Source organism: Chelonia mydas, chromosome 2 (genome assembly GCF_015237465.2).
Source record: "Chelonia mydas isolate rCheMyd1 chromosome 2, rCheMyd1.pri.v2, whole genome shotgun sequence".
Taxonomy (NCBI): domain Eukaryota; kingdom Metazoa; phylum Chordata; order Testudines; family Cheloniidae; genus Chelonia; species Chelonia mydas.
Genome location: NC_057850.1, coordinates 5,068,197 through 5,094,705, shown reverse-complemented (window position 1 = coordinate 5,094,705; position 26,509 = coordinate 5,068,197).

The following is a 26,509-nucleotide window of genomic DNA, read 5'->3' as shown; positions in this document are numbered from 1 at the left end:
AGCAATGTGGGCTGTAAGCAATTGACAGCTGGGATGGTCTTTTGTTGTTCTCCTTGTTAATTATTCGTATTGTCGTAGCACCTAGGAGCCCTAGTCACGGGGCAGGACTCTGCTGCATGAGGTGCCATAGAAACACAGAACAAAAGGACTGTGTACAGCGCCTAGCACAATGGAGCCCCAATCTTGGCCAGGGCCTGCCGGCATTTCTGCAGTAGAAATCAACACTCACCATCATATATTGAGACTCAACAAGATGCACCACTCAGGCAGTAAATCTGTATCTTCCGTCTCATGCACTCACTCCGCTCCAGGTAAGATTCCCAGCATAAAGCAGCATTTACCCAGCAGATCCATAGATACAGTCTGCGTCCTTCGAGGTCCCCGGATGGCATGCAAGGAGCAATAGGCCATGGTCAGTTCTGTTGGCCCTCCACTCACTTCCGTCAGGGATGAATTTGGCCTAACACCCAGGCGAAATCTACAGGAGCCTCTATTGGATTCAGAAGTCACAAGCCGTCTTCCCAGAGAAAGCACCAGCGACCACAGATGAGCTCAGCAGACAGGCCAGGGCAGTGCCCCCCGTGGGGAAGTTGTCAAAGCCCCGAGGAACTCGATGGAAGAGTTTTTGGCTCCATTGCCCTCCAGCCCTGGGCCAGATCCTCACATGCACGGGGCCGCTCCCAGTTACTCCAGCTGCAGGGCCGGTCCAGTGGGACTGAGCTGTGAGGAGGACACTTCTCCATCTGATTGCAACACCCCAGGGCAGCCAGTGGCCTTCTCCAGCACCCCCTCTCTGCTGGATTGCTCGGAGGCAAGAGGGTGAGCCCAACCAGCCAGAGAGGCACCGCTCTCAGCCCAGCAGGGGGGAGAAGCACCCGGCAGCTTTATACCCGGCTGGATTTATCAGTCTGAGGGAGGCAGAGGCGGATTAAGGTTTCCTGGGGCCCTGAGCCAGAGCAAGTGGGGGGGGGGGCCTCCCCACACCTTCCGCATGAGGTCCCACCCGCAGCCCCACCCACGGCCCCACCCCGTTCTGCCTCTTCCCCCATGGCCCCGCCCCTGTTCCACCCAAGGTCCTGCCCCATTCTGCCCCCCCACTGTGGGCATGCAACCCATTTGCCTCCTTTCTTCCTCCCCACACTGCGGCCCCAAGCCTGGAGAAGCTCTATCCCCCCTACCAGGGCCCCGAGGCTGCAGTGGGGAGTGGGAGCTCCCCCAGTCCCGGGGTCGCAGCAGGGGTCTGGGCACTGGGGCCTCCCCGGTCCACCCCGCCCAGCACTTCTGCCAGGGACTGGGGTTGGGGCACGGGGGCTTCCCCCGTCCTGCGGCTTCTGCCAGGGACGGGGTCAGAGACACAGCGGTTTCTCCTGCCACCCCGTGGCTTCTGCCAGGGATGGGGCCAGGGCACCAAGCTTCCCCCACCCCGGCTTCTGCCAGGATCCAAGCTTCCACCACCCAGAAGTGGATTTCTGCTGGGGTGCCCATTTTTTCAGGGGGCCCAGTTGGCTGGGGGGCCCTGGGCACAGGCCCATTGTATAATCCGCCACTGCTTGGGGGCATGGCTTGTACTGCAGTGCCCCACCAGCCAGCCCCACCGAGCTAAGAATCTCTCTTCTCCCAGTCTGCCCAGTCATCCTTTGCTTGCATTCCTCCCACCCTCACCCTGCATTGGATGGGACCAAGCTCTCTCTGGCATGGATAAACACCCACACAGCATGCACCCCAAACAAACCCATGCAGACATTGCCCCTTCTCTCTTACACACACACACACACACACACATGCTCAGTGTACCCCGCCTCATGCAAACAACACCGACCCGGTGACCTGTCCCACCCAGTATAATGCATGCCCACTGTCTCTGTCAGTTCCCAACGGGCACCTCCTCTCGCCTGGAGCCCGCAGCTTTGGCATCGAGAGAATTATGGGCTGGGGCCGGGGTGCCTGGCACCCCGCGGGCCTGGTCAAAGCCCGTTTCCAGCAGTGTTTTCCTTCCCTCAAATCCCCTGAAACTATTTCAATTGCACACCAATAAAAAGTGCATTATTAATACCCCTCTGTCTCCCGCTCCCTCGCGCTCTCTGATGGGCAATGAAATCTCTCTGAATTATGCCACTCGGCACTCTTACAATTTAATTACATTTAAAGTCAATCAGGAGCTCCTGGAGCTGAGAGATGCTATTAAGGGGGTGGGCAGTGGGGGGTGGGGGGGATGGAAAAGGCTCTATTAGCTGCCTTGCTGTGTTCACTAAACCAGTCCCTGGCCTTTGACTCCTACCTGCCTGGAACACGGGGAGAGGAGGGGAAGGGGACAATGGGGTCTTCCCTGATAATAAATCCACAGCATGACCACCCCCCATCCATTCAGCAGCCCCACCCCCGCACCCATTTCCCTCCCATGGTGCCCCCTGCAGCATCACCACCACCATGTTGGCACAAGGCTATTCCCCAAGCCCCACGCTGCCCCCCACCCTCTGGCCTGCCCCATTGGATAGCGGCATCCCCCTAATCAAACCATGGCAAGGGAGGATCCTCCAGCAAGAACTGTGGGGGCTGCTGCTTGCAGGGCGGGGGAGCCTTGCTGGAGGGGCTGGGCAGCCAGCGAACCTTCCCTTCCCCCTTGTCATTGAGGGATGGCGCACGCCTCGGTTTTAATTAGATGAAGGTAATTGCATCGGAGGAGAATAACATTGTTCATGCCAGTGGGAACCAACGGGGCGTCAGGCTTGGCTGCCCTGCAGAGCCGAAGGAGGGCTGGGCTCTACTCCCGGGGGCGTACAGCCTTCACTGAGCGATGATATTCATTCATTACTCCAGGAGGGCAAGGGCAACCTTGCCAGCACTTAACCCTTTCACCCCCAGCTCGCACAGAGCCCACTCATCTCATTGCAGAGAGGGACGGAGCCCAAGGGAACTGCCGGGGGGGGGGGAGGTTTGCAGCCTCAGTAGCCATCAGGTAGAGTCGTTGGGGTCCCTCTTTAAGAGCAGAGGAGGTGCCTTGCCGGATCAGCACGTTGCCCCTCGAGTCCTAGTGTTCCACCCTTACCTGCAGCTTTAGAGGATGGACGTGGGAGGGCCCCATTCAGTGAGACAGCCCCCAGTGGCCTAGGCACTGTCCAGACAAATAACACAGAGTCCCTGCTGCAGAGAGCCCTAGCAAAGACAACTGTTAGCATCCCCACGGTACAGAGGGGGAATAGGGATACAGAGTGGGCACAGAACTTACCTAAATTCATGCAGGAAGCCTGTGGCTGTGCTGGGGCTAGAAGTCAGGTGTCCTGAGTGCCTTAACCTCCAGGCCAGCCTTCCTCTTGTCCTGTACATGGGGGTAAATTCCCTCCTGACCCTTGCAGGGAAGCAGGGTGTGCCCTGAAGCCTCATATTTGATTACCCTTGTCTTTGTCTGTATAACAACAAGAACACTTAGGGCTAAATTCTGCTCTCAGTTACACCTGGGTAACAGCATGAAAGCCAAGAGCATTAGTCCCGATTTACACTGCTGTAACCAAGAGTACCTTCTGGCCCTCGTGCAGAGGCACTTCACGTAGCTTCAATGAGCAGCGCTATCACTAATGAACCAACCCTCACAGCGTCGCGTGGGGTAGGCTTGTTAGCCCCATTTCGCAGGCAGGGAAACCAGTGCACAGAAAGACCGACCCTAAGCCGGCTTAGGTTCCCATGTGCATTGCCGCTCCCGAACGCAGTGAAACGGAGGACGGTATAGTGACAGATTTTAGAACTGATAAAAGAGAAAAGCTTGTCTACAATGTATGGTTAGCCTGGGAGACTCACGGCCACTAGATATCGTTGAGGCCAAGAGTTTAGTGGGATGGGAATAAAAATATCGCCGGCAGCTCCACTAGCTGGATACGTATTTATAAGGGATCTCAGCCCTTCTGCTTCAGGATACAAGCAGAGCACTAACCTTCTGGGGTTGGGAAGAAACTGCCCCCCCCCCCGGCATGTTATCGGCTAAGTGTCCATTACAGGGTTTTTATACTACTCTCGGAGACAAGATATTGGACAAGGTGCCGTTGGTCTGAGACACTGTGGTGATTCCTGTGGTCCTGTATCATAGCTCATAAAATTATCCATCCCTTAAAAAAAATCCATCGACTGTCTTTAACTCTATCCTGCCCTGAATTTCTCAGGCAGCATCACTGGCTGGGCAGCTGGTGGGTAGTAACCTGTGCTGATCCTGTCCTTCTTGTTGCTACTTTGGGCTCTCCCCAGCTGTGCAGCCTAGGGCTAGAGCACTGGATTGGGACTCAGAAGATCTGGGTTCTGTTCCTGGTCCTCCCACTGGCCTGCTAGGTGACCTTGGGCAAGACATGTCCCCTCCTTGTGCTTCAATTTCCCCAACTGTAAAGTAGGGATAATGAAACTGATCTCCTTTGTAAAGTGATTGGCGAGCCACTGCTAAGAGCTAGGCATGGTGTGTGCTGTCTCATGTCTTGCACTGTAAGCTCTTTGATGCAGGGATCAATTTTTCATCCTGTATTTGTACAGCCCCTATCACAACAGTCCAGGGGGCTTCTAGGCACTGACACAATACAAATAACACACATGAATATTAAGAGCAACATGAAGATTCTCAGACTGAGCTGGTCAATTTCACCTGACATATCTGATCCGTTTCATTGTCCAGCTGCCTACAGTTGCAGTCACATTTCCAACAGGACAGCAAATGGTTTATGTCTTGAGGAATGCTTTCGCTGAGGGCTCGTCACACAAGAACAAGGGGATGTTCATTGAAATCTAAAAGCGGCAAATTCAAAAGTGATCAAAGGAAATATTTTTTTCACAGCACACACAAGGAGCCAGTGGAACTCATTACCACTGGATAGCTCCAAGGCTAAGAATTGCATGGGATTCATAAAAAGGTCTTTTTACACCTTCCTCTGAAGTAGACAGTGCAGCTGTCAGAGAGGGGACACTGGCATAGCTGTACCCTTGGTTTGATCAGTTTGGCAATAACTTCTATTCATACTACGTTTTGTAACAGCTCATCTTGTACCTGGTCATTTGCTTCAGGCTCCAAGGCTCCCACTAGCCTGCCGGTGTCATCGTTAAAGTGACAGTCTAGGAGTCAGATTATCCAGGCTCCATCACTAAGGACCTGCTGTGTGACCTTGAGCAACGCCCTGCTCTGGAACTCAGCTTCTTCACCTGTAAAGCTGACGCTGGCAATGCCCACTTCCAAAGGGGGGAGGAAGAGGCTGATTTCATTAAGGCTTGTGATGGTGCCACAGGACAAAAGCCAGGTATTAGGAGGGGGATTAGACTCTCTCCAGCTGCTCCCCTGGCCACGAGGGTGACCAAAGCAGAGAGACTTTCTCTGTTCTATCTCACGCACTCGCTGAGTGATAGAGAAAGTTTGCAAGTACTTGCAAAACCTTGCTCTCTGCCAAGGGCCAGCCATCTGGGATACACACCGGCTTGGGTGACCGGGGAGGGGTGCATCGCTGCAGACATGAGGGAGATTGTAGTAATCACCTCCTGGCTATTTCCAGCTGTTGGTAATAAATGGGGGCAGAGGGACACAGTCAAACCTGTGTGAGAACAAACGGATTCAACTTCACTACCCTCCAGCCCAGGTTCTGGGTGCCTCTTCCGTGTCTAAGTGCTTTAGTGGACATAAGAAGGGGGTTATTTTCCCATTATACAGAGGGGGAAACTGAGGCACAGAGCTGGCAAGTGACTGGGCCAAAGCTACAAGGGACTCAGCCGCAGAGCTCTGACTGGACCCTCTTCCCCCACACAGGCCAGGGAGAGCTAACAAGCGGGGCTGGTGCAGAGTCAGTGGGCACGCGGCGGAAGGGGAGCAGCTGCGTTTAAACAAGAGTCAGAAATCAGGATCCGAGGCAGCATTAGAGCCTCGGGATCCTCCCTGAGCCAAGGATTAAAACAGATGCAGCTGTACTTACTTACTCTTCCATCCTCCCCTTCCCAGGAGGGGAGAAAATGTCACCTCCGACTGCATCCAACGGGGCTCTGCCTGCGAGCGGGCATGGGAAGAGGATGGTGTGAAGCAGCCCCATGCCATTCGATGCCGGCCATCCCCTGCCTCCTGGCTTCCGACAGCGGGAGCTGCTAGGTTTGGGGAAGCCGCTGCCTGGGGACAATGTGTGAGGCCTCTTGCTCTGGAGAGGGTTTCACCCTGGAGAGGGCATCAGTGAGGGTAAGACAGGGCACTAGGTTTACGGCAGCTTGTTCTGCGGGGGCATGGGGAAGAGGAGGTTGTGATTCAAAAGATGCCACCCTTCCCTCCGAGCAAGCGCCGAGCGCAGGGTGGCACGAGAGGGTGCTGTGCTGTCTGCCCGCAGAGTCGTGCCACTGAAGGCTTGCGGGTGTTAAAGATCCGAGTGCTGCCGTGGCCTGTTTAAAGAGTAGCTGCTTCCTACCCCAGAGGTGGCTGCATTCCCCCTGGACTGCCATACACACAGTTGGCAAAGCCTTTGTGATCCCTTCAGGGTGAAAAGTGCAAAGAGGGGAGTGTGGCCTACCGGTTACAACAGGGAATTGGCCATCCGGACTCCTGGGTTCTGTGCCTGCTTCACTACAGCTGTGAGCACAAATAGTAACCCCTGTTATAATACAAAAAGAAAAGGAGTACTTGTGGCACCTTAGAGACTAACCAATTGATTTGAGCATAAGCTTTCGTGAGCTACAGCTCACTTCATCGGATGACAGTGCATGTGATCATGTCACCCTCCAGTGGTCAGACCCAGAGAGGCTAAGATCCTGTTACTTACCAACAGCTAATTGAGTACAACTGCCAGCTAAGGGAGGGGATCCTTCGTCTCCAGTATGAAGGGCTTGTACTTTTGGTGCTGAAGGTTCAATCCTCACTAACAGCTACGGTGTCTGTCTGGATGTGAGCCCCAGTTAATTACACAGGCCCTTGAGAGGGAGCGATAACACAGCCTGGATGGTGCAAAACTTACCCCAAACCTCCCTGGTGTTCAGAATAAGGTCAGGTCGCTCGTACTGTAGTGCTTGGAGCGTGAAATGGTTTCAGAGGGGTTAAGAGGGGGGAGTTTTACATAGAATGGTTAACTAAAATTTAGCATTAACTAAAGTCCCTTTGTCCTGCCGGGATGGACAGCTGTCCATAAATGATGGCTCTAGCCAGCAGGCTTTGAAGTCTGTGTGTAACACCTCCTGGGGCTGACACCAAGTTGTGCATCCAGGCTCCCAAAACCTAGCTCTCTACCACTTGAGCTAAAAGCATAACTCCAGTAGTAGACTATTAACCTCTATATCAGTGGTCCCCAAACTGTGGGGTGTGCTCCCCTAGGGGGGCACAGAGGAATGTTCAGGGGAGTGTGGCAGGGCCTGGGCCAGCCTCCATAGGGGGCAGGGAGGGAACGCCACCCATCCCCACTCTGTCCCCAGCTCTGCTCCCAGCCCCACCCCCAGCCACGGCCCCGATTCCTGGCTGCAGCTCTGCTCCCAGCTCCACTCCCAGCTGTGGCCCCGGCCTTGGCCCCTGGCTTCTGGTCTGGCTGCAGCCCCGGCTACCAGCCCTAACCCTGGCCCAGCCGTGACCCCCAGCCACGGCTCTGCTCCCAGCCCCAGACCCACCTCCAGCTGCGGCCACTGGCTCCCAGCCTAGCCGCAGCTCCAGCTCCAGCCTCAGCCCAGGGTTGCCAGGTGTCCGGTTTTCGACCGGAACGCCCAGTCAAAAAGGGATCCGGGCAGCTCTGGTCGGCACCACCGACCAGGCCATTAAAAGTCCAGTTGGCGGCACAGTGGCGACCCGGGGCTAAGGCAGGCTCCCGGCCTGCCCTAGCTCCGCACGGCTCCCGGAAGTGGCCACTGGGTTCTTGCAGCCCCTTGGTGCTGGGGTGGCCAGGGACTGGGAGGCTCTGCGCACTGCCCCTGCCCCGAGTACCGGCTCTGCCACTCCCATTGGCCAGGAACCGTGACCAATGGGAGCTACGGGGGTGGGGTGGGGGCACAGGGACCGGGCGACCGCTTCCTCGGAGCTGCGGTAAGTGCCGCCGGGACCCCGCACCCCCACCTCCAACCCCAGCCAGCCCGTAGTCTCTTCCTGTGCCCCAAACCCCTCATCCCCTGTCCCACCCCAGAGCCCACACCTCCAGCCGGAGCCCTCACCTCCTCCTGCAGCCCAAACTCCTCATCTCCGGCCCCACCCCCATCCAGAGCCCTCACCCCCACACACACCCCAACCCCCTGGCCCAGCCCGGTGAAAGTGAGTGAGGCTGGGGAAGTGAGTGACAGAGGCAGGGGATGGAGCAAGTGGGGGCGTGGCCTCAGAGAAGGGGTGGGGCCTCAGAGAAGGGACAGGGCAGGGGTGTTCGGTTTTGTATGATTAGAAAGTTGGCAACCCTACCTCAGCCTCCGGCCCTGACTGCAGCTCTGCTTCTAGCCCTGGCCCCACTCCTGGCCCCGGCTCCCAACTGCAGCTCAGGGCAGGGGGCGCGGACAGGGGTAAGGGGAGACAGTGACGTAAAAAGTTTGGGGACACCTGGAAGGGGATGTGATACAAGCTTCACAAGAGCATTACATGTGCATGCAGTCATGTGTGTGCCTGGTACCTTGTAACATGTTACGGTGCCTCCCTCAAGGCCTTTGCGGTCTAAAAGTGCCCAGAGAGTTACCTTATGACGGTGGACGGGCAGGGGGGCCGAGGAGGCAGAAAGTGGGGGGAGGTGGGGAGATGCCAGAAGACTCAGGGTGGAAGTGAGGTTCTCAGGAGATGAGGTGAAGACATAGAGAGCAGATAACTCGAGGGAACGTTTTGGTTTGTATGTGTCGTGCTTGTTATGATTTTAACCGTCTTGAGGGGCTTTCGGGGCCGTTTCTTGTTACTGATTGAAATGTCTTCCCTTAGCGGATTGTCAGCAGTGGATCATACACATACAACCAGCGGTTAATTAGTAAAGTAATGATACACGGTTGTGCACCTCGGATTATCCAGCCATCCCCTGTAGCAGCAGAGAGGCATCAACTGGCGCTCTAGAAATGGATGTCTGGATAAATGGAGAGATAGACTGGGTCAAGTGCTACCTGTCTGCCCTCTACCTTTTCGGCTTACTGGCTGGGAACTACATCTAGGCTGTCTTCGAACCGGAACTCTAGATGATGTCAGATGCCTCTAAAGGACATAACTCCTCCAGTTCTCCTTGGGGACATACCTGTAGCCAGCATTGTAGGGAGCCATTAAGATACATTAGTACTGTGCCTTAAGCAGCGACTGCCTAAGTGAAGCGTCAGTCAAGCGCTCTGATCGCTGAGCAGAGCAGACACCCGCAGCACTTACAGACATCCACTCACTGTCTCGTTAGATTGCAAACTCTCTGAGACAAGGACTGGCTCCTACGCTGTGTCTATGCGGCACCTGGCGCAACGGAGCCTGATCCTGCCTGGGGTTTTTGGGCACCCCCGCCATACAAAGAATAATGAGCAGTGATTATTAAATAAAGGATTTCTCGGCTGTAAAGAGCCTGAACTGTCCATTTCACTCATCTGCTGTCAATCAGGGGAAGCCGCACAGCTGGGATCAGACTTAGCTCTTCGTCCCCTATGCAGTACAGCTCACCTTGGTATCAACTGAAGCTAGTAACAAGCTTGCACATCTTCCATGGAGATGTCATCTTACACTTACATAGTGTCTCATCCCAAAGCACTTTACATGCGATGTGATATAGGAATCACTTTCCCCTCGCTCTGAAATGCAGCCATCTCTGGGGTAGATCGCAGCAGCTATTTAACAGCACATAGTAATGCTATCCAGCATCTAAGAGCAAGATGCAAACACTGCATCCTGTAGGGGAACCATACAAAACTGGCATTTGGAGGAAATACCGGCATTTACAGCCCTGTGCTCTAGGAATTATTTGGGAGAAGTTTGATGGGCTGTGTTATACAGGAGGTTAGGTTGATCACAATGGTCCCATCTAGCCTTGGAATCTCTGAAGCTATTCTTGAGTTATTTAACTTGCCGAAGAGAGAGAAGGATTTAGTGATTTGTCTGGAGACTAAGTTCATTTCCTGCCACTGACTCGCTGGTTGATCCTGGGCAAGTCACTTAATCGCCGTGTGACTCAGTTTCCCCGATTGTAAAAATGAAGATAAATGCGATCTATGTACTATGCAGAGGGATAGGGTAGAAGCATGGTCTTGTGAGTAAGGCACTACACTGAGATGCTGGGGATCTGGATTCAGACATCCCTGCATGACCTTGGGAGAGTCACATCCATCTGTACAATGGGGTTAATAAAATGTTCTTTGTCGGCCTTGCCTATTGCGGTCAAAAGCTCCTTGGGACAGGGACAGTCTCTCACGACGTGTCTGTGCAGCGCCCGGCCCGACGGGGTCTGATCTCAGTCAGACCTCTCGGCACTGCTGCAGCACAAGTCACAAACAGCTGTGAAGCGCTTTGAGATCCCCAGGAGGCAGGTGCTGTCAGCGTTCGCATCCAGCGTACCTGGACAGCACAGCCAAGCCACTGGGGCTGGGCTCCATCCCTGCATCCGCCCGCAGCTGTAATATCGTAAGTGCTGTTTCATGTCGTGTTTCTCTGGCTTTCCGGGATCCGAGGGGGGACTCTGACACGCAGCATTTATCTCAAACGGTTATTGATCCCCAGCTCTATAAAAATGATTACACTTGACCCCGGCCTGCACTCACTTCACTGTCTCTCCGACTGATAGAGAGCAGCACACAGTACGTGTGCGGGGGAGAGCCGGGGGGGGAGGGCACGGGAAGCAACAACGCACGGAGTGATTTATCCAGAGACAAAAGGCTGAAAGCTGCTGGATTCCCCTCCCTTCTCCTCCTCCCCTGGGCCAGAGGCTCACCTGATAGTGCCCATCTCATCTGAAGCTCCAGGAGCCTGTGGATTTGCCCTGACAGCTCCTATTCGATTACATCCAAAGACCTATGTGCAAAGAGCCGTCGGGTTCCTAAGTCAGGCATGCACCGGTAAGGAAATGCCAGTATTCAGGTGGCCCAGGCAGCCCCAATACACTATGATACAGTCATTAATTCCATGCTCACAGCCTGTGTTCTTTCCTGCCTCATTCAGCAGACAGGTTCAATACTTCTCCTCCTCCTCATTCGACATGGAGCCACGGCTTCGTTTACCCCACACTGTGCAAACCTTGCACTGACTCCAGAATTATTCATTTCCTCCCGGTAGGGGCGATGGAGATTTCCTAATAGTGGGGGGAGAGGCACGAGGCCCCACCCCCGCCTCATCCCAGCCCCTACCCCGCCTCATCCCCCTGGAAGCTAGAGCCGGGTCGGGTCAGAGCCATGTGGGAAGCTGTGGGGACCCGCCTCCACCTACCCTGGGCAGGTACAGGCTGGGGGCTGCTCTCAGGTCCCCTCGCCCCGGGCGGGGCTTTGGCAGGAAGAGGAGGGGCAGGGGGCCGGGACCGTGGCGAAAAGTGGCCGGGCCAGTCCCATCCACTTTCAAAAGTGGGAGGACCGTGACCCCCTTGGCCCGCACTGTTCCAGCGCCCCTGCCTCCTGGGCATTTCTGTGGTGCTCTCCTCCCGGGATCGCAGGGCTTCCTGACCATTAATGAATTGAGCCTCACAACACACCTGGGAAATCTGGCGGTATTATTTTACAGATGGAGAACTAAGGCCCAGAGAGATTAAGGCCAAACATGTCAATAGCGTCCACTGATTTTGGGTGCCCAACCTGCAGCATCTAGACCTGAATGTTTCCAGAGTCGGTGGCATCCTTAGAGCACGGCATCTGTTCAACACACAGCTCCCCCGGACTTCAGCTGCCCCGGGAGTGCTCAGCCCGTCTGCACTAGGTGTCCCCTGGCGGTTACCATAAAAATGAGGAACTAGGAGCTGAAGAAGCGCCCTGGCCCCCCCATTCCAGCACCCCTGCGAGGAACACACAGTTTGTGAACCATTTGGCTGATGTGACCTGCCCAGCTTCCCACAGGAGCTCTGTGGCAGAGGCAGGGATAGAATCCAGTTCTCCAGGGCAGCATTCAGCTGCCTTAACCATAAATCCATCCTTTCTCTTCCTGCAATCCCCCACCTCATCCACCACACACCTTCTAGCTTCTGTAACCAACGAGGGAGACGTCCGACAGCCAACAGCCTTCTTCACTACACAACCCGGAGCGCAGTCCATTGTGTACACTGCGTGAGGCAAGGGCGCTGTGGAAACAGCCAGTGTGTGATCATGTAATTAAAGCCTGCGTCATAATGCATGCACACAAGGGGCCGAGTGAAGGCTGCATGGGCAGCCTGAACTCTGACATTGCCTGGCTTTGGAGTGGTGCTGGCTAACGTTTTTCAGACTAAACGTTTTTTCACTGCAAATTGTAAACTTGGGCTGATCAAAATGTTTTGCAAATTCAAGTCACCTTCACCCAGCGAGTTAGGTTGAAAAGAATTAATACAAATTCTGAAACAATGGAACATTTCATTTTCCCAATTTGGAAACAAAACCCTTGTTTTTTTTATTCTAAATGACTCTTTGTTTAGAATTTTACTTCAAGCTTATTTTTAAAAACATTAAAAACTTTTAAAAAAATCAAGTCAATAAAATCATTGAATCACAGAAACATCGGGCTGGAAGGGACCTTGAGAGGTCATCAAGTCCAGCTCCCTGCGCCGGGGGAGGACCAAGTAAACCTAGCTCATCTCCGACAGGTGTTTGTCTAACCTGTTCTTAAAGACCTGCAATAACAGGGATTCCACCACCTCACTTGGAAGCCTATTCCGGAGCGTAACTACACTGAGAGTTAGAAAGGTTTTCCTAATATCTAACCTAAATCTCCCTTGCTGCTGATTAAGCCCATCACTTCTTGTCCTATCTGCAGTGGTGATGGAGAACAATTGATCACTGTCCTCTTTCTAACAGCCCTGAACATATTTGAAAACAGTTAACAAGTCTTCTTTTCTCATGACTAAGCATGCCTGGTTGTTTTTAACCATAAGGCAGGCTTTCTAAAGCTTTTCTCATTTCTGTTGCTCTCCTCTGGACTCTCTCCAACTTATCACAGCTTTCCTAAAAAATGGCACCCAAAACTGGACGTCACAGGCCTCTAGATGAGGCCCCACCCGTTCTGAGAAGAGCACTGGTTTGAGATTTTTTTTAAAATGTAGCTTTATCCAAAATGAATTTGGGCTTTTTTGGTTGGTTTGGTTTGGTTTGGTTTTGGTCAGTTTGATTTTGGTTGGTTGGTTTGGTTTTGGTTGGCTTTGTTTGTTTACTTTTAAAGTGCGCTGAAAAAAATTGAAAATTTTTTGTTTCGGATTGACCCAAAACAATTTTGTTTTTTGGCCTCCTTAATTATTCACGTAGATCTACTTTTGAGTGCTTGATTTTGCAACCCCGTTAGGGTTACGAGGCGTCCGGTTTTCGACTGGAACGCCCGGTTGAAAAGGAATCCTGAAAAGCACTGCTGACCAGGCTGTTAAAAGTCCGGTTGGTGGCAGAGCACGGCTAAGGCAGGTTCCTTGCCTGCCCTGGCTCCATGCAGCTCCAGGAAGCGACCGGCATGTCCGGCTCCTAGGTGCAGGTGCAATCAGAGAAGCGCTGCGTGCTGACCCCACCCTGAGCGCCACCTCCACAGTTCCCATTGTCCGGGAAGCATGGCCAATGAGAGCTGCGAGGGCGGCGCCTGCGAACGCGGGCAGCGCGCAACACGCAGAGCCGCCTGGCCACACCTCTACCTAGGGGCTGGACATGCCGGCCGCTTCCGGGAGCAGTGCAGAGCCAGGGCAGGCCGGCAGGCCGGCCGGGAGCTGGTCAGAGAGCACTGGGCTCGGCCCTGCCACTACAGGCCTCCAGCACATGCGCGCGCGCACACACACACACACAGAGCGCACATGAACACCCCCCCATAGATTCACACACAGAGCGCGCACACACACACCATAGATACACACAGAGTGCGCACACACACACCAGACACACACAGAGCGCACACACACACCAGACACACACAGAGCGCACACACACACCACAGAAAGACACCGAGTGTGCACACTCACCACAGATACACACAGAGCATGCACACACACACACATATACCACAGATACACAATGAGCACGCACACACACACACACCATAAACACCAGACATAACACCTCACACACCAGACATACACACAACACATGCACAGAGTGCAGACACACACCATAGACACCACACACAAACAGAACACACAGCCCCATACATACAGACACAAATGCCACACAGACAGCCCCCTAGCATGGACACATGCACGCTACTCTCAGAGAGGCACACAGACACACACAAGTAGTTCCTGTGCACACCCGCATCACACAGACACACCCACACAACTAAAACACACAGTCTCACACACAAATGTTCCCACCGTGCACACAATAGGATGCAGTCACTCACACCTCACAAAAAATACAAATGTGGTGACACATACACACACTGCCCAGACTCACAAACACACAAGCACCTCCATCCACAAACACACCCAGTCACATACACCCAAACACCTCCCACCTATAACATCCACTACTCCCATAGACATACCAGTGTCCCCGAATACACACAGAATCACACGTCAAACACCCATGCACACACACCCTCAGGCCCACAACCAAGCACACCCATATCCACACAAACACATTTCAACCTGTGCAGAAACATGCCCACACAGTGCAGTCTGACTTTCACACAAACACAGCCCTCTGCACACCACACACACCCTCGCATATCCATACCTGCCCCACACACAGCCTCCTAACAGATAAGGATCATAGAATATCAGGGTTGGCAGGGACCTCAGGAGGTCATCTAGTCCCTCTGCTCAAAGCAGGACCAATCCCCAATTTTTGCCCCAGATCCCTAAATGGCCCCCTCAAGGATTGAACTCACAACCCTGGATTTAGCAGGCCAATGCTCAAACCACTGAGCTATCCCTCCCCCCATAAGCTGCAAGACTTCAACATTCTCTCCCTTAGAAAACTCCAAGGTGTTGCTCTCCCAGACCAATGCTCAGCCATGTCCCCTTTAGCTCGTATGGATAGTTGACTCCATCATGCAACATCTAAACACCACACATTTCTCCTTTGCTCTGTCGCTTTAAGGGAATCCCCTCTCCTCTGGAATTGAAATCATAGGGGAAAGTGTCACCAACTCAAACCAATTTTGCAAACACAAGAGTTCATCTGGAAGGTTGCCAAACTTGGCAAGTTTCCCTAGCCCCACGTTAGAGTATTTGCAGTCCAGGGCAAAGCACACTCATTCTAGGAACAAAGGGGCTAATTTTTCAAATCTTACTCATGCAAGTAAATTTCCCTATTCCTGGGAATACCCCCTTCAAAATCAATGGGACCAGTCACAGAAGGCAAGACTTCTTGTGAGTGAGCAGAGTGCAGGATTGGGCCCCGCATGAAAAGCTAGAATAATAGAAAGGCAGTGTGGTTTACTGGTTAGTGCAGCCAACTGGGAGTTGAGAGACCTGGATTCTGTTCTCGACACTGACACTAGCTCATTTTAGGACCTTTGGGCAAGTCACTTCCTGGCTCTGTGTCTCAGTTTCCCCATATATGCAAGAGGGATAAGGACCTTTGCAAAGCCCTTAGGCTGCTCAGGGAAAGATTGTGTTGGAGAAGTGCCCAGTAGAGGGCAGGAGAAGAAAGATGATATGCCAACCCAGTGTGGGGCAGCAGTAGGGGGTGGGGGGGGGAGAGGGCATTTCTTACCCCTAACATCATGGCTCTGTGCCATTAATGTTGGTGAAAGGTGCCAGATTGCCATATGTGGGGGGCTGGCAGCACCCTTCGGGCAAGCTCACAGACTTTAACAAAGGGCTAGCCAGCGCCAAACGGCATCACCTGAATGCTTGGAGCACCCAGAGGCAGTGAGAAACTGCTGGCCACCACCCCTGCGAGGGCACCAGCCAGATACATCCAGCTCTGCTTGGCTTCGTATCCCCTTCATGTCACTGCAGCCAAGCCAGGAAATCACAGGCTGGTGGCCTCCCTGGCGAGAGCCAGAGCCAGGGGCCCTGAGTTGCCGGGGTTGTTTGGGGGTGTCTGTCAGCACACAGCGTCCAGGAGAAGAGGGGTATGCACAGTACAGACACACAATACACAGCCCCAGCGGCTCTCTTCTCACCCTCCACAGGGGACATGCGACTTCCCCCGCCCACCATCACAACTAGACCCAACACAGTTCCGCTCCTTGCTTCTGTTTCTCTTTGGCAACGGTGGGCAAGTCCTTTATTCCTCAGAAACACCCACTTTGGTGCGGGGAAGAAAACAAATCTAGCACCTGTGAGCGACCCTGCCACAACCACCCAACTGGTGCTCAGAGCAACCCTTCCCCAACAAACTTCCTTCCACCCATAACACCCTCCCACAGCAAACCAGCCGGCAGTGGGAGCCAGCCACCTGGCCAACACAAACCCACCAGCATCCAGCAGCAGCCCTGCCCGAACAGCCCAGACAGCACCCAAGAGCAGCCTTCAGCAACAAGCACCTAGGGGGAGCCCGATTCTCACAAGCCAGCCCCACAGTCATAAATCAGGGCACACAGCTCCGTGCTCCCGACCGACCTGACAAGCACGTGCTGCCCAGGCCGCAGGATCAGCCCTGCAATAACAAACCGATGTCTTCCGTGCACGCCGCAGGCAGGGAAAAAACATTCCAGTGCCGCATCTCCACAGGGCTTTTGCTGTATTTTTTATCAGCCGAGAGCTACGTCAAATGCCTTGGCCACGTCCTGTCTATCTGAACCGGCTTCGATACAACATACGGGGAAAAGGCCGTTCTTTTTGCTGCCGAGAGCTCCCCCCACCCCGATGGGCTGTATCCATCTCAGAATTCCTGGAGGCACAGGCTGCCCAGCACGGACTGTGCTAGGAAAGGTCAAAAGCCACAGGGAGCAGAGAGATCCATTTACACTGCCCGGAGTGGGGAACTCCTAGCAGGGAGCCGGGGACAGCTGCAGCAGGTACAGGTTCATTAGGGGACAAAGGGTATCAGACTCCAGCTTGGTATGAACAGGCCTGCCCCACCAGACGGGGAGCAAGTGCCAAAGAGCCAAAGGTGGATCAGGTGCTGCTGGAGTGTCTGCTAGCCCACTCAGTGCCGGAGGGACATCAGTAACATACTGACCCCTCCCATGGGGCTGTCCTTGGGGAATCAGGAGGCTGATGGATCTAGCTATCCTGTTGCAGTGGGACACTGGCTGATCTTGCTGCAGTGCAATACTGCATGTCCCCACTGCGATGTGCCGTTTCTTTACCCTGCCACAATGAGAGGTCGCACAGGCCAGTTGCAGTGCCCGCAGCGCTGCGTGGTCCTGCCGGGGTGCCACACTGCATGGCCCCGCTGCGAGGGGACGTTGCATGGGCTCCTCGCAAAGGTATGGTCTCCCTGCAACGCAGCATCCCTGGTTCTGCTGCAATGCGGAGTCACGTCGAGAGCCATCGCAATGCAATGTACCCATTGCGCTGCACTGTCCCATGTGCACGGCAGCATTGTGTGGTCCCAGTGCGCCGCACAGCCCTGCTGTGACGTGATGCTCCGCCCTCCCACCGCAACACACTACTCCGTGCTTTCTGTGCCATGGGATGTTGCACCGATCCCGCTACGACCCAACAACCGCGGCGCTCCTGCAGCCACCCTGAAGATATTTCAGGATGCATTTCCCTCACGGTGGGACATGGACCGGCCTTGCCAGAATCAGGACTGGCCTGGGAAAACAGGTGGCAACCCCACAGCTGGGACCGAATGTCCTGGAACTAACCCTCCCCAGCCCTGTTTTCCCCACAGCTGCAAACGGAGGCAGGAAGGTGGCTACCGTTAATGTGCTCAGATCCACCACCGGCTCTGCCACTTAATGGAGTCCAATTGTCTATTTTTCATTATTGAACAATTTCCTTTATTGGGCTTTTTGGCTCGTCCAGGAAATTAAATCAATAGAGTTCTCAAAGGGAAGCGAGCGAGCAAGCGAGAGGCGTGCGGCTCGTAATGGGCTCCTCAGACAAAGGCTTGTATTATCATTGCTGTCCCCATTAACATAATGACTCAAGTGCCTGTTATGCCCCCTGTATGAAGTATTCCCACTGTTGGCTGTGACGCAGGCTGGGTGCTGCCTGGCAGACCGGGCCTTCCCCAGAACCAGACGCAGCTCCAGCAAGGAGGGGAAGTGTCCAGCTTGCATTGGCTGGAGGGCAGCATCGGGATGTGATGGGTGGGAAAAGCTGGGCTAGATCTCCTGACTCCAGCTGGGACAACCCCTGCTGTCCCATCCCGCTGAAGCCAAGATTTGTCCTCACTCAGTGGGGTAGGCTTAGACCATGTCTACACTGGGCATTAGGCTCTGTAACCCACACCCCCCACCACACCCTGCTGGTGGCACTCACCGGCCTAGCTGACCTCTGGTGATGGGAGGGCGGGCCCCAAAATGGCTTCCCGCCCTTGGGAACAACAATGGCCGCCCTCTCGCAAGAGGGCAGGGGCCAAAAAAGAAACCAGGGTCAGCCAAATGTGGGGGCCAAACAGATGGGGGGCCACAGGTGGAATGGGGGCACTGAGCAGAGAACCCCAGGCTCTGAGAAGAGAGGGTGGGGCTCAGCAGGCAACCCCCCCTTCCAGACCTGGATGCGTGAGTGAGGGCAAAGGGCTCCAGCCCTGTGGTCGCAGTGACAGCTGCCAGCGACAGGGCCACAGTGCGTTGCGGGAGAGCTAGCTGAACGGTCTCGGCTAGTCCGCATGGAAAGGCCTATGGCTGGGGCAACTGAGGCACCATCACGGTTCACTCTGCTGCAGTCCAGCTGGTGCTTTAGGATCTGGGCCCTGCTGGGAGGAGACGTGAGGAGGGCCTAGCTGGTCACAAAGGGGACACGGGCTATGGGGCACGGTACATTTCTCCAGTGTGGGCGAGACAGGATGGGAAGCAGTGTTAAGGACTAGAGCAACGGTCCCCAAACTTTTCAGGGTTGGGACTTGCACCCCCCTTACCTCTGTCTGCGCCCCCGTCCTTCCGGAGCCAGGAATACAGACAGAGGTAAGGGGGCCAAGGCTGGGGCCGCAGATGGAGGCAGGTCTGGGGCCAGGATCGGGTGCAGACCTGCAGCCGGACCACAGTCAGGGGCTGAGGCTGGGAGCAGGGCCAGAGCACAGCTGGGAGCAGAGCAGGACTGGGTGGTGCTCCCTCCCTGCTCCACCGTGGGAGCCCCGCCCCGCCACACCCCCTCAAACGTTCCTACGCACCCCCCTAGGGAGGCACATCCCACAGTTTGGGGACCTCTGGACTAGAGGTTAATAGTGAATAGCTGACACCGCCATTATAGACACGGACGATACTCCCTGCCCCATACTGTATTTGGGTGTCTGTGTGCTGGGAGCGTGTGCGCGTCCTGTCCAGTTCTGCCCAATGGAGAGGCAGAAAGAGGTGGCAAAATTTGCAGATGATACAAAACCACTCAAGATAGTTAAGTCCCAGGCAGACTGCGAAGAGCTACAAAAGGATCTCTCAGAACTAGGTGACTGGACAACAAAATGGCAGATGAAATTCAATGATGATAAATTCAAAGTAATGCGCATTGCAAAACATAATCCCAACTATACGTTCAAAAGGATGGGGTCTAAATTAGCTGTTACCACTCCAGAGAGAGATCTTGGCGTCATTGTGGACAGTTCTCTGAAAACATCCACTCAATGTGCAGCGGCAGTCAAAAAAGTGAACAGCATGTTGGGAATCATCAAGAAAGGGGTAGATAATAAGACAGAAAATATCCGATTGCCTTGATATAAATCCATGGTACACCCACATCTTGAATACTGTGTGCAGATGTGATCGCCCCATCTCAAAAAAGATTTATTGGAATTGGAGAAGGTTCAGAAAAGGGCAACAAAAACGATTAGGGGTATGGAATGGCTTCTGTATGAGGCGAGATTAATAAGATTGGGACTTTTCAGCTTGGGAAAGAGACGACTAAGGGGGATATATATGACAGACGTGTGGAGAAAGTAAATAAGGAAGTGTTATTTACTCTTTCTCATAACACAAGAACAAGGGGTCACCAAATGAAATTAATAGGCAGCAGTTTTAAAACAAACAAAAGGAAGTATTTTTTTCACACAACGCACAGTCAACCTGTGGAACTCCTTGCCAGAGGATGTTGTGAAGGCCAAGACTATAACAGGGTTCAAAAAAGAACTAGATAAATTCATGGAGGACAGGTGCGTCAATGGCTATTAGCCAGGATGGGCAGGGATGGTGTCCCTAGCCTGTGTTTGCCAGAAGCTGGGAATGGGCAACAGGATGGATCACTTGATGATTCCCTGTTCTGTTCATTCCCTCTGTTGGAGAAATTGACCAAGGAAGTGTTATTTACCCCTTCACATAACACAAGAACTATGAGATTAATAGGCAGCAGGTTTAAAACAAACAAAAGGAAGTATTTCTTTATACAAAACACAATCAGCCTGTGGAACTCATTGCCAGAGGATGTTGTGAAGGCCAAGACTAAAGCAGGGTTCAAAAAAGAACTAGGTAAGTTCATGTAGGATAGGTCCATCAATGGCTACCAGCTGGGATGCTCAGAGGTGCAACCTCTGACTGCCAGATGCTGGGAGTGGATAACACGGATCACTCATGATCGCCTGTTCTGTTCATTCCCTCTGGCCACTGTCGGAAAACAGGATACTGGGCTAGATGGACCTTTGGTCTGACCCAGTATGACTGTTCTTATGTTCTTAATGGACAATGGCCAGCAGCTTGGAAATACTTCCGGATGGAACAGATTGGAAAGATCATTAGACCCTGGTTGTTAGGGTACTGTACATTATTAGGACCTCATGTGGTGCTCGCTGGTGATTTTAATCACAAATCTCCTGATTGTGGGTGGTTTTCTTAAACCCCCCGTCCCAGGAGTCAGGTGATGACATGAGAACTGAAGCCGATCACATGCCATTATTTGGACGCCAATCATAATTTTTCAGCGCCCGACTCGTTATTTTTGAATGCTTGTGCGTGGCGACGCTGGCACGATTTAATGTCCATCAGAGTTCAGAATGTGCCTAGGTGAAAGAAGCATACACCTATCTGAGTTTGTGTGTGTGTTTGGGGATGGGGCGATACCATACCACATATGAGGGTAGTGGTGTGTGAGATATGGAGGTACATACCGGTCAGAGGCTGGGGGTCAGTGTGCATCTTCTGGAGAGCATCTGGGTGGTTGTTGTGGGACTGCGTAAACACTGAGCATTTGCCTGTGTGTGGAGGCTTGTGCTGCTTTGGGAATCAGGCTTGTGTGTGTGTGTGTTGTACAGTGCTTGGGGGTGGGGGGGTTGGGGTGAGTGGACATACTGAACTGGAGTTGGGTGGGTGCGCACCGTATAGTGCTGGGGGAGTGTTGGAGTGTGTCTATACTGTACAATGGGGGATGTTTGTACTGCATAACATTGAGGTGGGAGGTGTACTGCACAGTGTTTGTGGGGGATCTTGAGTACAGCATTAGAATATGGGGTGTGCATACTGTACAATATCTGAATGGGGGTGGTGGGGGATGTACAGTGTTTGCGTGAGGGGGTGTATACTGTATAGTGTCTGGATGGGAGCACACTGCGCAGTCTCTGGATGGGGGTTTTGGGGTGTACTGTACAGAGTTAGGGTGCGAGGATGTTTACTGTACAATATTTGGATGGGGATTGCATTGTACAGTGTCTGGGTTTGGGGGATGTATACTGTACAGTGTCTGGATGGGGGTTTGGGGTGTACTTTAAGTGTTTGGGTGCTAGGGTGTATACAGTACAATGTCCGGCTGGGGATTGTACTGTACAATGTCCGGCTGGGTCCGGGGGGTGTATATTGTATCTGGGTGGGTGGTACTTCACAGTGGGTGGGTGAGTGTTGGGGGGCTGTGTATACGCTGTGCTTTGCCTGTGTAGGGCGGCTGGCGCCAGTCCCCCCGCCCGTTGCTGGACGGGATTCTTTTGCCTAATGAGTTGTGTGTGTGTGTGTGTTGTGTCTTGCAGGCAGCATGGCAGAGGCGCATGACGCTGCGAAGCTGCCACATAACGAGGTCCCTGTCACCGGCTCGCTCCTGACAGGGCTTCGTAATTACCGTACGGGCCTCTGCGCTGTGCTGGCAAATGTGTGTCAAGCTGTCAGCCGCCCCCGTCGCCCTCTCTTTGCCTTGGCTTCCCCTCCCACTGCTTCCCTGCTGCCCAGACCCACCACCCAGCCTTGCCTGGGGGAGCAGGGCCGGGGAAGGGAGCGAACCCTGCCTGGGTCGCTGCTGCTTCTCCCCCCGTCCACCCCTTTGGCAAAAGGCACTTCCCCGTGCACAGCACGCAGATTCACAGCCGTCACTGATCGCAAACAACAGCGCTTCACCGCACCGTAGTGTTGTCATCATCAAAGACCCTGACTTCCAGCACCTTCCTGAGAGAGCGCCCTCCCACCTGGGTTTGGGACACACACATTCTCACACAAACATCTATACACACACACAGACACCCCGCAATGCACATTCTCACACAAATACACACACACCACAGCGCCCATTCTCACACAAACATCTACACACACTCACCAGCTCACAAACACTCTCCCACGCAGCCTGTCACAACCACGCAGAGCATCACCCCAAATCCACCCCACAGCCTCCCACCCAAAAATACAAGCACACCATCTCACAAACTGCCTCACCCATACAGTCTCAAGCCCACAAATGAGGTGAAAGGCAGTAGCTACTGTACATAAATGTCAGATATTAGCGCTGCGAGCTGCTCCGAGTGACAGCAATGCAACACCGTCGATACAGGGGGGATTGGATCAGGGGAGCAAGAGCAAAATTTGGCCCTGTGTTGAAAATGCACTAACATGAAGCGCGAAAGAAGAGTGTGATTATTTACCAGCCACACACGGCTTCTGGCATGCAACGATATCACAGCATCCCTGCTTCTCCTATTGCAGGGAGCAATTCCATGTAGAGCAACACCCCCCGCCCCCCGAGGATGCGCCATAGCTCGCTTTTACACCTGGCTTCATCAGAGGCACCCTATTCAAATGCTAATGCTTTTCCCTTCCCTGCCCTTTTCCATCTGAGACTATCAAAGCACTTTACAAACACTAACGAATTAAGCCTCACCACACTTCATTCAGGTATTACTATCCCCGTTTTAATGGCGGGGAAACTGAGTCACGGAACGGGGAAAGTGATTTGGCCAAAGTCACACAACAAGTCAGAGGCAGAGCTGGGAATGGAACCCCACTCTGCCAGGCCTCTACCCCAAGGGGTTCACTGACTTTTACACACTTGAAATGCAGCTCGGCACACTGGGAAAGAATGAATGTGGGGCAAATCTTGCTGGGCACCATCCATAACGAGGGACCTATCAAATTCATGGCCATGAAAAACGCATTACGGACCATGCAGCCTGGTCTCCCGCTGTGAAATCTGTATAGTAGGGTAAAAGCACACAAAAGACCAGATTTCATGGGGGAGACCAGCATTTCTCAAACTTGGGGTCCTGACCCAAAAGGGAGCTGCGGGGGGGTCACAAGGTTATTCTAGGGTGATCACGATATTGCCACCCTCACTTCTACACTGCCTTCAGAGCCAGGCAGCTGGAGAGCAGCGACTCTTGACCGGGCGCCCAGCTCTGAAGGCAGCATCCCCGCAGCAGCACAGAAGAAAGCGTGGCAATACCATACCATGCCATCCTTATTCTGCACTGCTGCCTTCCGAGCTGGGTGGCTGGAGAGCGGCAGCTGCTGATTGAGGGCCCTGCTCTGCAGGCAGCAGGGCAGAAGTAAGGGTGGCATTGTATCGGCTCTGCCTTCAGAGCTGGGCTCCCAGTCAGCAGCTGCCGCTCTCCAGCTGCCCAGCTCTGAAGGCAGCGTCGCCGCCAGCAGCCGTGCAGAAGTAAGGGTAGCAGCACCGCAACCCCCCCTACAATAACCTTGTGGCCCCCCCCACACACAACTCCTTTTGGGGTCAGGACCCCTACAATTACGAAACTGTGAAATTTCAGATTTTTACAATTTTTAAAATCCTATGACCGTGAAATTGACCAAAATGGACCATGAATTTGGGAGGGCCCTATCCATAACATTAGAAACTCATCAGACTGGTACATTGGTTCAGGGAATTCAGTTTGCCCACAGTACCCGGTCACCCAAGGCAAGTCAAATCTGGGCAGCTGACCAGCTGGAGTGTACGGCCGAAAGGTCAGCTTCTGGGCAGGGCTGGGCTGACATTTCCAAACATTCTATGAGGGTGCACAGTGTGATCTCTGGGCTAAATTCTGATTTCACTTCCATGAGTGTAAATCTGGAATCTTTAGTGGAGTCATCCCAGATTTATAGTGGCTGCTCTGAGAGAGGAATCTGGTCCTCAGTCTTTGAATTCTGCAGAGTTCTCAAAAAGGCAAACACATGAATTTCTGACCACAAAAATTCTTGCAAAACTTTCTAATGCGTGTGCATTTAGAGCACTGCACTGTTTAAAAAGGATACAGAAAACAGAGGGGAAATGGAATAAAAGAAAAAGGACAAACAAGCAGGAGAGGTGGCTTAAATTTGTGGACTAAAATGATGCTCTTCTTGATGTGTTCCAGGTTCCTGGACACGCTGGTGATGGGTATATTGTAAGTGCCTCGTGTTAGTAGGTGCCTTTCCCACGCTGCCCTGAACACGCTGTCTTTAGTCCCAATTCACCCTCTTTCCAATGCGTTGGCTAGTGGTAATTCAAACAATTAAAATACTAACCTCAGTCTAAGCATGGCTATCCCTGCAGAGACCTCCCTGTGCCAGACCCTGCTTCTGCATGACCCAAGAGCCAGGCTCAACTCCCTTATATACAAGGCGAAGTTAACAGGCCCCGCCCGGTGCCTACCACAGCCAATCAGCAGGAGTCAGTACCCCCACTGTAAGATTCCAGCAAAGTGGGGAGAGTCAACACAAGAGCTCCAACGGGACACAGTAAATGCTCAGCTGACACAGCAGCCAGCATAGAAAGGGCAGCTACGTGGACTTTGCGCCTTATAGCCACGTTTCCCCTTGAGTGGGTCTCCCACAGGAGGTTGCTTGGGTCTCTTTCTTCTCCAGACCTGGCTTGATCAGCCTTTGTCACCCTCCGCCCTCTTTTTCCTTCCTTCCAGAAGAGAGTCCTTGTCTGAACAGCACAGTCACGTTCTCCTCACCTCCCCAAATGAACCCGGTCACGAGGTGCCGACGGGATGAAGCAGGTCGTGCAGGAGCCCCGGGGAAGGGCATTGTGGGGACAGACAGCACAGCTCAGCGGAGGCCCTCCGTGAGCATCAGCAAGACGGCGCTGTGCAGCATCCTCCCTTCGCAGGGAATTTCCTCCCAGTTTGCTCTCGACTCCAGAGGAGGTGGCATTTCTGCTGCTGCTTGTCTGGGTGCTAAGGCATCCAAGTCTGCTCAGGCTGGGGACACAGCTGATAAACCCCGTGGGAAACCAGAGGAAAAAAACCAAACACCTACAACCTTCTGGTTAGAACCAACTTGTAGCCAAATAAACCCAGTCTGAGCTGTAGCCTTGGAACTGAGTACAAGATGACAGTCCTTGGTAGTCACGGCTTGGCCTGCCTTCATGTTCTGGGACTGACAGAGTCTTTCCTGGTTAGGGCTTCGCGCCATCTTTTCCCAGTCAGTTCTGGGTGCCTCAGGGTTTGGAGGCCCAGCTTTAAGACCCCTTGAGCCTGACAGTCTGAAGTGCTGAGTACCCACACCTCCCATTAACTGTCACCACAGGTATAGGCGTGCAAGGCCTCTGAGGATCAGGCCTGAAGTGTCTCCCAACTGGACACCTGAAAACACAAGGCACCTGTCACGGAGTTTGGGGGAGTCCAGGCCCTGCACCCCTCTTCCTGCGATTCACTGAGACTCTCAGCCAGCCAGTAAAACAGAAGGTTTATTGGACAACAGGAACACAGTCCAAAACAGAGCTTGTGGGTACAAGCAGGACCCCTCAGTCAAGTCCTTCTGGGGGAGCAGGGAGCTTAGACCCCAGCCCTGGGGTTCCCTGCGTTCCTCCACCCAGCCCCAAACTGAAACTAAACCCCCCCAGCAGGCTCCCTGCTGCAGCCTCTGTTCACATTCCTGGGCAGAGGTGTCACCTTCCCCTCCCCCTCCTGGCTCAGGTGACAGGCTCTCAGGTCTCCCATCCCCAGGGCACATTCCCAGGTCAACACTCCCCCCTCCCTGCTGCATCACATCACAGCACCCCACTCCGGAAGCTGTGTTTGATAAGTCACTCTGTCCTTCAGTGGGCACTTTATGGCCCACTCACCAGAGGGGGCTGGGATTTTGGATCTGATCTCTTCAAAGACTGTTCAAACATAAATGCCCTTTTCATGCCCCAAAGGGGGACTTCTAGAATCTCCCAGATAGATCCTCGACTGGCATGAAGTCCATTGAAGTCAGTGCTCCTACACTGATTTCAACCAGTCCACGTTCTTAATCTCCCTTGGCAACAGTATACAGCAGAGGTCCCCAATCTGTGGGGCGCACCCCCCCAGGGGAGCA